Here is a 13126-nt window from a genome sequence, read left to right as displayed (position 1 = left end):
ATTTAAAAGCCTGTTAGCATATGACAGTCTCCTATCAAGGGAAGGCAATTCTTTCCACAGCTTCTTCCTGTGATCTTTAAGTCACTCCAGAGTCCAGAGAAGCCTCGCTCTGAGGATGAGCTAACCACAGCAAGCACCATGGGGTAAGTACATGCCTGGAGAACCACGGAAAGGGGAAATACTTTTATAAGAGAACAAAGCCACCCATCTTTATCTATGGGCTACTAATCCAAGTTCAAAATAGAGTGACATTTATTTAAGGCAGACCTTCAAATAAATAACTTTTACTGCAGGAGTTACCATTTGTAAACCATTCATTCATTTTCCTTGATTAGTGTTTATGTTTTAATCTACCTCTGCAGGAGGCTAGTGAATGTCTGGGGACTGAAGTGGTTCTGCAATTTACATATTTAGTTGAAGCTGGGTTAAATTTAAGAACAGTTTTAAAGGGATGATGAGAGAATTCTTTTATTTACGGGGCAGCATTAGACCAGCACATGCACGCCTCTTTGGGATTAAGAATAATCAAAGCATGAAAAAGATCAGGGTGGTGGCTGGTTAGTTTATTTACGCGTCTCTGACAAGGAGCAAGGGTAGAGTGCTCAGTGTTCTGTGTACAGTGACAGTTGTACAGACAGAGCCTGTATACAGAGGGGTTCATTACACAGAGGTATTTATCTGTGAAACATTTGCAAACAGTGCATGGGGGCCTGGGGTGTGATGAAGAGAACAAAACAGATTTCAGTATTCTTTTTTGGAAGTGATTCTGTAACAATTAGTACTACAGTTACATGTGTTTTAGGTGCTGAGCCAGCACGGTCTGGATGAATAGACTCATCTTTGTCTTCTTATCTTCTTCAAGTAACTCCTTTTAATACGAAAGTATGTCATGAGAATACGAATGTTTCACTGAAGGTTACTTGGGAAGGATTCCACAGAAATGATCAGAAGTGTGTGTGAAAGGGTTTTGGCACTCTTCTCCCAAAACAGTTCCCACTAACTCTAATCAGTCGTGTTTTTGTTGGTAACCATGACTGCGGAGACCGTGTTAAACCTGTGCTACAGCTTGGGCTTTGAAAGAAACATCACACTTCGTATTTTTTCAGCGCTGGGGATTATACTTGTGGCGTTATACATGCTGGGTCTACAATAGTGTTTACCACTGAACTCTATCCCCAGCTGCTGTCATTAACTTAAAAATGATTTATTTTTCTTTTATGATCATTGGTGTTTTGCCTGCATGTATGTCTACGTAAGGGTGATGGATCCTGGAGTTAACAGACAGCTGTGAGCTGCCCTGTGGGTGCTGGGAATTGAACCTGGGTCCTCTGGAAGAGCAGCCAGTGCTCTTAAATCTCTGATCCCTTAACTCTCCAGCCCTGTTATAACTTTTAATATAAATAGAAATGAAATTGTTTTCAAGCTAAGCATTAATAGACAAGTCCCAAGCAAGGACTTCACGTGTGTTTGCTTGATTTCTCTGGGTGAAGTGAAAGGACTCCTGGATCCTCCGTTGTCCAGAGCCTGTACACCTCCAGGAGCCCCCAGTAAGCCCCCGGCAATGTCAGGGAGTGTCCTTGTTTACCTCCCTCTGCTGCTTCCTTCTTTCCTTTAAGAACAGTAATTCTAACTTTTTGAGGGAGCAAAACTGGGTTTCAAGGATCTTTGGAAAGTAATCTATCTTTTTAAAAAAAGTAAAATGAAACATTTTTGCATTCAATTTCAGATTTATAGATAGTTTGAAACCAAGTTCAAAGAACTCCCACCCCACCCCACCCCGCCCCAGCAGATGAAGAACACTGGATATTTTGTTTGTTTTTTTGAGACAAGGTCTCATGTATTCCAGGCTGACCTCAAGCTGTATAGATAGCCAGAACCTTGAACTTCTGGTCCTTCTGCCTCCACCTTCCTCCCCAAGTGTTCGGATTACAGCTGCAGGGCACTGTGGCTCTTTTAAAAGAACAGTTGGTTTTGAATTTAGGACAGGAGTATAATTAATCTGTCTAACATTGTTCTTAGTTTCTGGAGTTCTATAAAATGTAAGAATCATTAGGAGAATGATCCTATTTTCAGGGGTAGGGTCACATTACCGATTCTGTCCTCTTTTAGACCCCTCCCGTCAGCCACCCAATTGCTTAAGACAGGAGTCCAGTTTATCAGCACAGTCTCTCACTGCTGAGTCTCTCACTGCTACCGTCAGGCCCCTGGGACTTGATTAATCACTCGTGCCTCTGGAGAAAGCTCCAGGAACCACTGAAGAGAAAGAAAATCATTTTGTTTCTAAGGTTCAGTGCCCCAAATAAAATGAGCTAAACAGAACACACACTGCTCAGGATTATACTTTCTTCTGCTCCGTAGCCCAGAGAGTTGGGTTGCGCTGGCTCCTGCCTCGTTGGTAAAGACGAGATAGCCCTAGAATAGTCAGACACGTAAAACTCGGCTGCTGTTCAGATGCTCGAGTGTGTCCACCTGAAGACATCTTTAGGCCTTTTCCTGAGATGAGGGACTACCTGTCTTGGATCTTTCTTTGGGTCCTACTTAACTCGAAGCTATTTAAGGGTTCACGCCAAGCCCTTTCTACATTGCCTCAGGCTGTGCTGGCATGGTTTCAGAGAGCAACAAAGAAACAAATATTACAAATTTTCATGCTCTCTAAAGAGTCTCCTCTGCTCCAATTTCTTATGGAGTGTGGGATGATTAAGGATGGGCCATAAAGATGTATATAGAGATAACTTGTGAGATGTGGAAGGATCTAAACCAGCTTGGTGATGCATCCTTATAATCAGAGCGCTGAGGGAGCTAAGGCAGGATTAGCATATGTTTAAGGCCAGCCTGAGCTACATGGTGACTTCTGTTCAGGCTAGCCTGGAATATATAATAAAACAGTTTTTTTCGGGGCGGGGGGAGGAGAGAGAAAGAGAGAAGGAGGAAGAGGGAGAGGGAGAGGGAACTGTGCAGTGTGAAATACCCTGCCACTACTTAACTGACGACCATATTTCTTTGGAACACACCACCCCCACCCCCACCCCTTTTCCAGTGCTGGAGAATAAACCCAGGGCACTGCACGTACTGAGTAAACACTTTATCACTGAGCTATGCCCCCAGCCCTAACTGTATTTCTTTCTTGTATTGGGGGGAGTAAGGAAGGCTCTTCCAGGTAACCCGCCCTGGACTTGAACTCCCTAAACAGCCCAGTCCGGTCTTTAACTTTATAGATCGTGTCAGGATTGTAACCCGAGTGTCAGGATTGTAAGCGTGCATCACCACACCCAGCAATGCTTGTCTGTATGAAGGTTGTGTGTGGCCACCTTTCCCTCTCATAGCATAGCCAAGGCAGTGCCAAATGACATTTGGCAAAAATAAAGTTAAGGTTCTATTAATATTTCACACACAACAAGTTCATTATTACAGAATGTTCAACAAGTTTAGCTTCTCAGTTCCAGTCGGTATAATTTTCTTAAATCTGTTACGGTTCTATTTTCTACTTCTGTATCTGTGATACAGTCCGACTCATTTTCTTAAGCAAAGCAAGACATGCAGCTCATGTAGGAACCATTGACAGTCACTTCCATCTGTGTCCTCCTTTCCTAACAGCTCTTAAAATTCAGGCCATGGTTTTCTTCTCTGAGTTATTAAAGGAGCCACCTTCCTAGCCTCTCTGCAGCTGGCTTCTCTGCATAGTCCTTAAGTCATCACCCACCCAAAGCCTGCCTGTTGCTTCTGTGCTTAAAAACCTCAGCAACTACTGTCTTCACTGTCCCCAGTCTGTCGGTCCAGACTAACCCTCTACTCTACTTATTGGCTCCCTAGGATCCCTACCCACCTCCACCTGTGCTCTTGTGATCCGGTGTCTTACCATTTCCTGCAGAGCTCAGCTCAAAGCCTGTGTCCTTGAAACGGCTCACTCTTTGTCCTCTGAACTTACTCCACTTTTTACACTGCACTGTGGGTCGGAGTTACTTGTGTGACTCATTTTTTCGCCATTAGATGCAGGCTCCTTGCATCAGGAGCGTCATTTTAAGAAGCGTCCCTGGGGGTTGGGGATTTAGCTCAGGGGTAGAGCGCTTGCCTGGGAAGGGCAAGGCCCTGGGTTCGGTCCCCAGCTCCAAAAAAAAAAAAAAAAAAAAAAAAAAGCGTCCCTCACCACAAAGCACACGACTTTTTACACTACATGGGCTAAATAAATACTGTTTCCCTATAATCCACAAAGAATCAGAGATCTTAATTTTGGCCAAGCTTTCTTTCTTCCTCAGAGTGGCTAAAGTTCCTCGCTGAAGGGCTCAAATGGTAAACTATGAGCAACAGGCAGGGAAAGGATAAAATGGAGGGCTGGAGGGGGCTGGAGGGGGCTGGAGGGGGCTGGAGGGGGGTTAGAGGGAGGGGGGGGAAGGGGGGAGGGGCTGCAGGAGACTGGAGAGAACTGGAGGGAGGGGGAGGGGACTGCAGGGATGGGGTGGGGGCTGCAGGGGCCTGCAGGAGGCTGGAGGGAGCTGGAGGGACACCAGAGAGAGCACTGAAGAGTAGGTCATTTGCCATCAATAAGTAGAAAGCACAGTCTCCGAGGGAATGTTCCAGAATTAAAGACAATTCTTGTTTCTAGATAATTTCCTAGAGGGCTAACATACCAGTAAGGATTGGGATCATCTGTCTGTGATGGGAAAAGTCATGATAATAGAACTTTAAGCAAGACACGTTTTTCTCATGTTCCTAAAAACACAAGCAAGCAAAAATGGAGAGTGGCGCAGTCCAGAGCTGTTGGATTAGTTACGCTGACGAGAGACTCGGGTTCCTTCGTGCTGCTTGTTCTTGGCACAGCGCCTTTTAGTCAAAAAAGATTATCAGGGCTGCACTCAGCCCATTGGTATTCAACCAGCAGGAAGCAGAGATAGGAAGATGAGGGGGTACTTTCTCTTTTAGCAGGAAGCCACTCTATTTCTTCTATCCCCATGCATAAAAACCTTGACACAAGGCTACAGCTAACCATGAGGAAGAGAGGGGAATATAATCTCTTAATGGAGTTATTAATGGAACAAGGGGTTGGGGGAAGACGACTAAGTTCTGGGTGCCAACTAGCTGTGTGATTGGCTGCCTTTATGCCGCTCTCATGCCTCTAGGATAAAGTACAGCACTATGTATGAAGAAAAAGTATTGTAAGGTTAAAGGAAAAAATTAGAAAAAGGAAGATGAGCTGGCAGTAAACAGATTCACTGAGATTGAAGAATGGGACTTGACAACACGAAGAAGGTGACTTAGTGAGTCATGGTGTCCCTGTCCCCATTCTTCTCCCTCCTTCCAGCCTATGTGCCCCTAAGCCTCATGCCAGGCGAGTGCTATCCTGCTGACTACTTTCATGTAGGTGGACTGAGCAGCTAGGTTATCCCAGAGCCTCAAAGGACAAAAGCTTTAACCTCAGCTGACTTGAATCTGTACCCTGCTAGCAAAAACACACAAACCACAGGGTGTTTTCCAAGTGAATTCCTACTTAATTTTTTATGGCAGATCACCTCAGCCCTCTGTGGAAAATCTCTTTACAAACCCATTTCACTTGTCACTTGAAGTAGCTTCTTGGGACATTAGTATGAGATACTTTCTTGGGTGTGGGATTCTGAGGACGGAACCCTGGATTTGTGGCTTTTAATATTTTAGAGTCAGGTCAACTGCTCTGAACTCTTGATGGAGCAAACTCACCCCCACCCCTGCTCCAAGTCATGCTGTTCTAAGTGTAGCTATAGTCCTAAGTGCATGGGAATTTATCAGTCACTCCAAAGGGATAAACTCTGAAGGGAAGGGACAAAAGAACTTGTTTTTTTCTCAGCATGGATTGGAACAATTAGAGAATTTTAACGTGGAAATAAAGATATAATCCGATTGCATTAGACAATTCTATGGTAATTAGTGGTATAGAATGTAAGGTAGTTATCACTGCCAACAGCGTTTTGTCTTTTATAGACCCTCTAGAGTAATCAGGAAGAAGACTTCCAAAACCTGATGTGATGTCTCCTGCTGGAGACGGGGCACGAGGTGAGTGAAAACCGCACAGATCTTGCTTGTAGTGGGAGCACGAACAGATGAACAGTGTAGTGGCAAGCAGAGAACCTTCTGGAAATAGAAGCATGCTACAGAAAATGGAGTGGGAGAGTTTTGTAAGCCTCTGTTTGAAAACTGTCAACTAAGCAAACAAGACTTTCCATAAGTGGGGAAGCCAGAAATAATAGCCAACCTGTTAAGCAGCCATGTTACATCAGATCTTACCATATATATGAATGCTTACCAATACTATTGACAAGGAATGAACTGTTTGAATTAACAAACTGTTGCATTCTATTTGGGATAATTGGGGATTACAAAAGTCCTCTGGAAACATGACACTGAGCTCATCTGCTGAGTCTCTGTTTGTTCTGGCTTTGCCACATCATAACCATATGGACTAGACTAGACAGCTTGTACAGTGCCCATTTATACAGTTGAGGAAACGGGCTTGCCATGGTCAGTAAATTTGTATTTTGAATTTCCATTTTGTGTATGGGCTGTGGGATGCGTGTGTGTGAGCACACACATGTGCAGGTGAATTTGCCCGTGCGTATGTCTAGGCAGAAGCCAACCTGGGGCCTCTTCCCATTCACTCTCCACCTTAGATTCTGAGTCAGGGACTCTCACTAAACCTCACAGCTCACAGCTTCAGTTAGGCTGGCCGGCCAGCAGGCTCCCAAGATCTGCCTGTCTCCATCCCTAGCACGGAGTGACAGGTGGCTTTGGGTGGTGCTGGGTATCTGAACCCAGATCCTCATGCTTGCTTACCAAGTTCTGACCTGGGTGCCTAGTCCAAAGGCTACCTACCTCCACAGAGTCATTAAACTAAATTAATCAAGGAGCCAAGATTTGAAGTATGTCTGCAATACTTAGAAAAAGTCTTGCCAGTGTAAACCTAGCAGCACTGAGAAGACTGAGGCAGGAGATTGCTGGGAGTTCAAGACCAGCCTGGACTACATAGTGAATTCTAGATCAGACTGAGCTATGTAGAATGAGAACCTGCGTTTAAAAAGTGAATGAACTTGGGGCTGGAGAGATGGATGGTTCAGCAGTTAAGAGCACTGGCTGCTTTTCCAGAGGACCCAGCTGTGATTCCCAGAAGCCACACAACAGCTCCCAACCATCTGTAACTCTAGTTCCAGGAGATCTGACACCTTTTCTTGGACTTTGTGGGCACTGCAGACAAATGGTGGACAACATATGTACAGACAAAACAGGCACACATGTGAACTAATAAAGTAATTTAGGATAAATAGCTGTAAAGTCACAGTTTAAAAGCACATTTGAAAAACTCAAAGCTATGAAGCGTTCATCGTCATCTCAGACCTGTGTCAGCGAGGCCGCTCGTCGGTGGGCAGCCCTTGCTACCAAGTCTGATGTCTTGAGTTCAGTCTCCATGACCCATGTGCTAGAGGGAGAGAACCACACCAACTCTCATAAGTTGTCCTCTGACCTGCAGTGTATGCAGTGGTGTGTGTGCCAGCCCATAAATTAACAAATGCAGAAACAAAAACACCCCGAGAAGCAAATAAAGCTTGAGAGCCCATCCCACCTCTCCCTCATCCCTCAAGACTTAGTATTTGCCATAGATGCTTACCTGTCCTTGCTTGTATCCAGTGCAGTGGGAGCACATGCTTGCAGTCACAGCAGTGCAGTGGACCACATGCTTGCAGTCACAGCAGTGCAGTGGGAGCACATGCTTGCAGTCACAGCAGTGCAGTGGACCACATGCTTGCAGTCACAGCAGTGCAGTGGGAGCACATGCTTGCAGTCACAGCAGTGCAGTGACCACATGCTTGAAGTCACAGCAGTGCAGTGGGACCACATGCTTGCAGTCACAGCAGTGCAGTGGAGCACATGCTTGCAGTCACAGCAGTGCAGTGGACCACATGCTTGCCGTCAGCAGTGCAGTGGGACCACATGCTTGCAGTCACAGCAGTGCAGTGGGACCACATGCTTGCAATTGCAGCACTTGTAAAGCTAGGGCAGAGGGGACGCCATGACACTGAGGAAAAGAAAACCATGAGTAGAGGAAGTAGGTTTGTGATGTATTTTTACTAGTATAAATAATAAACCTTTAAACCTTTCTCACCCAGCAGCATGGGTCATCTTCAGACAGAAACTCTAGAGAATGGAGCTCACACAGGGACTGGTGTAATCTAGTGCAGTGGCACCTCGTTTATTTTTGAGGGAGTAATTTTGAACTCCTTTGGTAGACTGGTGTGAGCTCTAAATCCTTTCCCCAGAAGAAATGAATTTACTTAAAAATTTGCCTATAACTCAGAAGACACCCCGATTTATTTGAAGTCCTCATTTCCTAGATGTGAAACATTTAAATTAACTATTTGATATAAGTATCATCATGGGAAAGTGAACAGATGTTATGGCAACCTAGAAAAAGTATGGTGGCGCCTGCCTGTAATCGTAGCATCTGGGAAGGGGAGGTAGAAGCCCAGGAGTTAAAGGCTAGCCTGAGCTTCATGAGACCTATCATAACAAAAACAAACAAACAAACAAACAAACAAACAAACAAAAAACCCAAAAAACAAACAAAAAAACCCCAACAACAAAAAACAATAACAACAACAAAAAACCCAACAAAACAAAAACAAAAAGATCAGCAGCAGAAGTAGAACCCAGCTCTAATGGGGCAGGTAGTGAAAACCAGGAGAGAAGGGGTCTAGACGTTCCAGAGCTAGCCCAGTTCCAGGTAGAACCCAGTGAGGTGGGGGCTGGGTGGCATCAGCAGAACCAGAGACCAGAGAGCACGTGGAGCCATGGCACCTTTGGTTTTTAGGAATTACGTTTTCTGCGTGTGCACCAAGGTGTATATGTGAGGTCAGATGGTGACTTGGTGGGAGTCAGTCTCCTTCCTCCGTGTGAGTCCCTCACCAGACTTGGCCTCATTGGCCCTGGCTTTGGGTTTTTGAGACAGGGACTTAGATGTCCCAAACCAGCCTCAAATTTGTGTAGCCAGAGATGACTTTGATCGCCAGATCCTCCCTACCCCACTTCTCCAAAGGCTTGGGGCTATAGACAGGAATCACCATGACTGGCTCGGGGTGTCTTTGTCACGGGACCCCAAGGTTGAGGCTGTATCTCGATGGTAGAGGGCTTATCCAACATGTACACGGCCCTGGGTCCAATCCCCAGACCCACGAGATGAAAATAATACAAATTGGGAAGATAAATTCCCTTAGCTCAGGCTGGGCTGGCTGGCTAAGTAATCCGCTGCGTAAAAGAAACATTGTCCAAACCAAGTGGGCGCAACTGTAAGGCTGCTGCTTTGCAAAGGGAGCCCTTGAAGGTGGATGGCTCACTGCTGAGTCTGCTCCTCTCCCTCCTGCGCCCTGCAGCTCCAGATGAGCCATTTGCAGCCAGCAAGAAAGGGTGCAGTGGCTCAGGTCCTCCTCAGGTCAGCATGAACCGGGGTCCTTGTGTAATTCTTACTTAATCTCCTTTGTAAAGCAAGGTCTACATATAATGGCCTGCCTGGTTCATTTGTCTGTACTTAATTAACCTACTATACCCAGCTAAACCTCTAATACCGGTCTTGCCCTCTACTTCTTGCTGGTGGCTTCATACAGTCCCAAGGACACTTCGCTAGATACATAGTAAATTATTATTATTAATTTAAGTTTCTCTTAGGGGCCATAAGGCTTCAAAGAGTAACTGTATACAGTGTTCATATTAATAGGTATATATGCCATACATCTTTTCTTCCCTTTTTTTGTTGTGCTTTTGGTTGTTTTTTTTTTTTTTTTTTTGGTTTTTTCGAGCTGGGGACCGAACCCAGGCCTTGCGCTTCCTAGGTAAGCGCCTACCACTGAGCTAAACCCCAGCCCCGTGCTTTTGGTTGTTTAAGACATAGTTTCATGTTGCCTAGGCTGACCTTGCACTCCTGACCCTCCTGCCTCAGCCTCCTGAGTACTGGGATTACAGATGGTAATCCCACTTGGTGTTTATATTTTGAAATACACAGGAGCATTTGGTCTTTAGCAAATAGTAGTCCTGTGTAAGACTTCCAGTCTATATATTTGAAAAGTAATTTTTTTCAAAGTACTTTCTGTTATGTCAAGGTTTCCCATCTCTAGCATTTGCTTTTTTTTTAAAGATTTATTTATTATATTTATATGAGTACACTCTATCTGTCTTCAGACACACTAGAAGAGGGCTTCGGATCCCATCATAGATGGTTGTGAGCCATCATGGTTGCTGGGAATTGAACCGCTGAGCCATCTCTCCAGCCCCACAAGATTTTTTTAAAAACAAAATTTACAATTTAAATGAAGTCATTGATTCTACATCCCGTCCCCCATTTTCTCTTTCCAACCCATTAATTATGAAATAAAAAAGATCAGGTCTCCTTGCTATTAATATGAGCAAATAAAATTCTGTGTGGCTTTATTTAGGGAGGAATTATTAGACATAAAGGCGAATATCCATGGAGAGATGCTCCCCGTGACAGGAATATGAATGAATGACATAAATACATCTATCTTCAAAACACAAGTGGATTTCAAAATGTCTGAACATTTCAGGTTAGAGAGATGGCCGTGGGTGTGGGTAGAGCGCTTGCTGTCCAAGCATGGGCACATGAGTTTGGATCCACAGAAGCCATGGAAGAACCCAGGCACAGTGGTGGCCATCTCTAATCACAGTGCTGGAGAGTGGGGCAGGGGACCCCTGGGGTTCACTGCCAGACACTGCAGGGTCAGGGAGAGTCACACTCCTTCCATCTATGCTCACACAGACGACAAAGACCAAGGCACCTATAGTGCATGGTAACTGAGATTTCTTCCAATTGCAGGAGATGCTTTACCCTCCAGATCTAGCACACAGGATAGGAGGACGGTGAGCTCTGTGAAATGAACAAGATTCAGGAGAGCACCACTGTATGGTCCTTATGATTGCGATCTAAAAGGTCAAACTCATGGAGGACGATGGTGTTTGCTAAGCCTAGGCATGGGCGGTTAGGAGGTGCAGTTCGGAGGGGTGGGGGGACATTGGTCAAACTGTGCGTGTTTCTGACAGGAGGGCCAGTTGGTGTGTTTTATTTCGATATTTTTTGAAAGATTCATTGAACAGCAAAGTGACCACAGTAAGTAACATACTGTGTATCTCAAAATTGTTAAGGATTAATCTCAAATGTTCCTTCCATGAACAATGATAAATATATGAGATGGTGAATACGTTAATTAGCTTGATTTAACCAATCCATATTATATCCAAGCATGGTAATGTTACCTACCCTGTACCTAAAAGCATATGCCAATATAATACAATTGTAATTGACCAACTAAAAACTTTAAAAGTAAGAGAGTAAATATAATAAAAATCTATTATAGACATGTATGGAATTGTCAAAGATTAAAAGTGTTTTAATAGGAAATGCAAAGGAAACATTAAAAGCTTACGCTCTGTGGTAGCAGGTACCTATAGTTAAGAGGCTCAGGAAGAAGCATTGTGAGTTCATGGCCACTGATGCTCACAGCCAGACCCAGTTCAAAAAAAAAGCCCAAGGAACCAAGGACCTGAGAGGAACAGTAGGTGTGCGTAAAGACTGCTCCTGCCAGCAAGATTTACAGTTCTGTGATGATTCCTGTTAGAGACCTTAACACCGTGCTGTGAGAGCACAAGGGAGAACGGCTTGGGAATTGTGCCTTGGAGTTCAGGCAGGCTTCCCGGAGAAGAGTAGACGAACTGAGCCTGCAAGGATAAGGAACGGCTCTCTGAGAAAATGTTTCTGGGTCACAGAGCCGACTCAGAGGCAAGAGCACTTGCTGTCCTTGCAGAGGACCCAGGTTTGGTTCCCAGCACCCACGAGATGGCTCGCAAACCCTCTGTAATCCCAGTTCCAGGCAATCTGATAAACCCCTGTGCACAGAGTGTACACACGAGTGTAGGGAAACACTCATACACATAAAATAAGAATACATTAAAAACACACAGGTCAGAGAGAAGATGGGAGGAACAAGGGGCCGAGACACGCGTGTGCTTAATGAGATGTGTGAGCCCTGGCTATTTCTGCATCTGTACCACATACACCAACTACTCTGACGCTTAGCTTGAGATTCTGTGAACTGGAGAAGGGAAGCCGCTCAGCCAGTCCCCATTACAAACTACCAGAACCAACCACTGCATGCCTGGCAGCAGTGACTCATGGGGCCTACTCAGCAGCCTTCCTGAGGCTCTGACTACAAGAGTGGCCCCAGAGGGCTTAGTGCCTTAGTGATTTGGGGAGCTGGGGAGCTGGGGGCACCAGGTTCCGGAGACAGAGCTGGGTCACACTACCCAAGGTTGCAAAAGCACCTCCTATCACTCTTCCAATGGCAGTGTTCAGCTTCCTGCCGAGGAGCAACTGTGGTCCAGCACTGGCTATACCACACCACATGACCAAAGTCCCTGAGGAAACCAGACTCAGCCTTAGAAGCCTTTTGGTGTCTACCTGTTTCTTGCCTGTATCTAACATACCCCCAAGTCATACTAAATTCCTCTTTGAATCCTTGATTCCTCCTACTCCGTCCCCAGCCTCCTTCAAGGGCTGATCAGTAGTACTTTTGATTGACACCCACGGCAGCCATAGTCTTGTATAGGCCAGTGGTCGCCAAGTGCCTGGAGGTTGGGATGTTGGAATGTTGGTGGCTTCCTCTCCAGTGTCAACTGTACTGACACTGAACCACCCCGTTCTTGCTCTTACACTGGTGACCAGTGCCTGGGAGGCTCATTCCTAAGCTTGGTGCTTTGGACTCAGAAGGTTGTGTGGCCTTTACTCTGTAAGGCATAGCATCCAGCTCCTCAGGGGAATCCAACCTTCAGTGTCTCCCCTATCTCTGTTGACCTCAGGCAGGGCTGAGCTTCCAGCTTCGTTCTAGGCAAAACTGTGATCACCACTGCTGGAGACTTACGCCAGATCCTGAGCCGTTCAGGCTCTTAGAGAGGTTAAACAATTTCCCAAGGTCAGCCAGCTATACAGATTATGGGTCCTTGAGTTTACATTTCACCTGAGCCAAACACAGACAAGGGATGGAGGCCTGGGATTTTAGTCCAGATCTTCAGTACTGGAAACCTCAGAATCCTCCTCCTCTTGAGTGAG

At 45.4% G+C, this 13126-nt stretch overlaps 1 long non-coding RNA gene across 1 annotated transcript in view; it reads left to right on the top strand.

The window, feature by feature from the left end:
• Positions 1-27: 27 nt before the first annotated feature.
• The window catches only part of LOC116905852, a 30692-nt gene continuing 17593 nt past the window's right edge, over positions 28-13126 (top strand). The window contains exons 1-2 of the long non-coding RNA XR_004388571.1: positions 28-143; positions 5950-6021. This is a non-coding gene — a long non-coding RNA (uncharacterized LOC116905852). The remainder of the gene's footprint in view (positions 144-5949; positions 6022-13126) is intronic.

The sequence above is a fragment of the Rattus rattus genome, chromosome 7, assembly GCF_011064425.1.
Source record: "Rattus rattus isolate New Zealand chromosome 7, Rrattus_CSIRO_v1, whole genome shotgun sequence".
Classification (NCBI taxonomy): domain Eukaryota; kingdom Metazoa; phylum Chordata; class Mammalia; order Rodentia; family Muridae; genus Rattus; species Rattus rattus.
The sequence above is the reverse complement of the archived record's forward strand: the minus strand, read 5'-3'. Positions and strand labels throughout refer to the sequence as shown.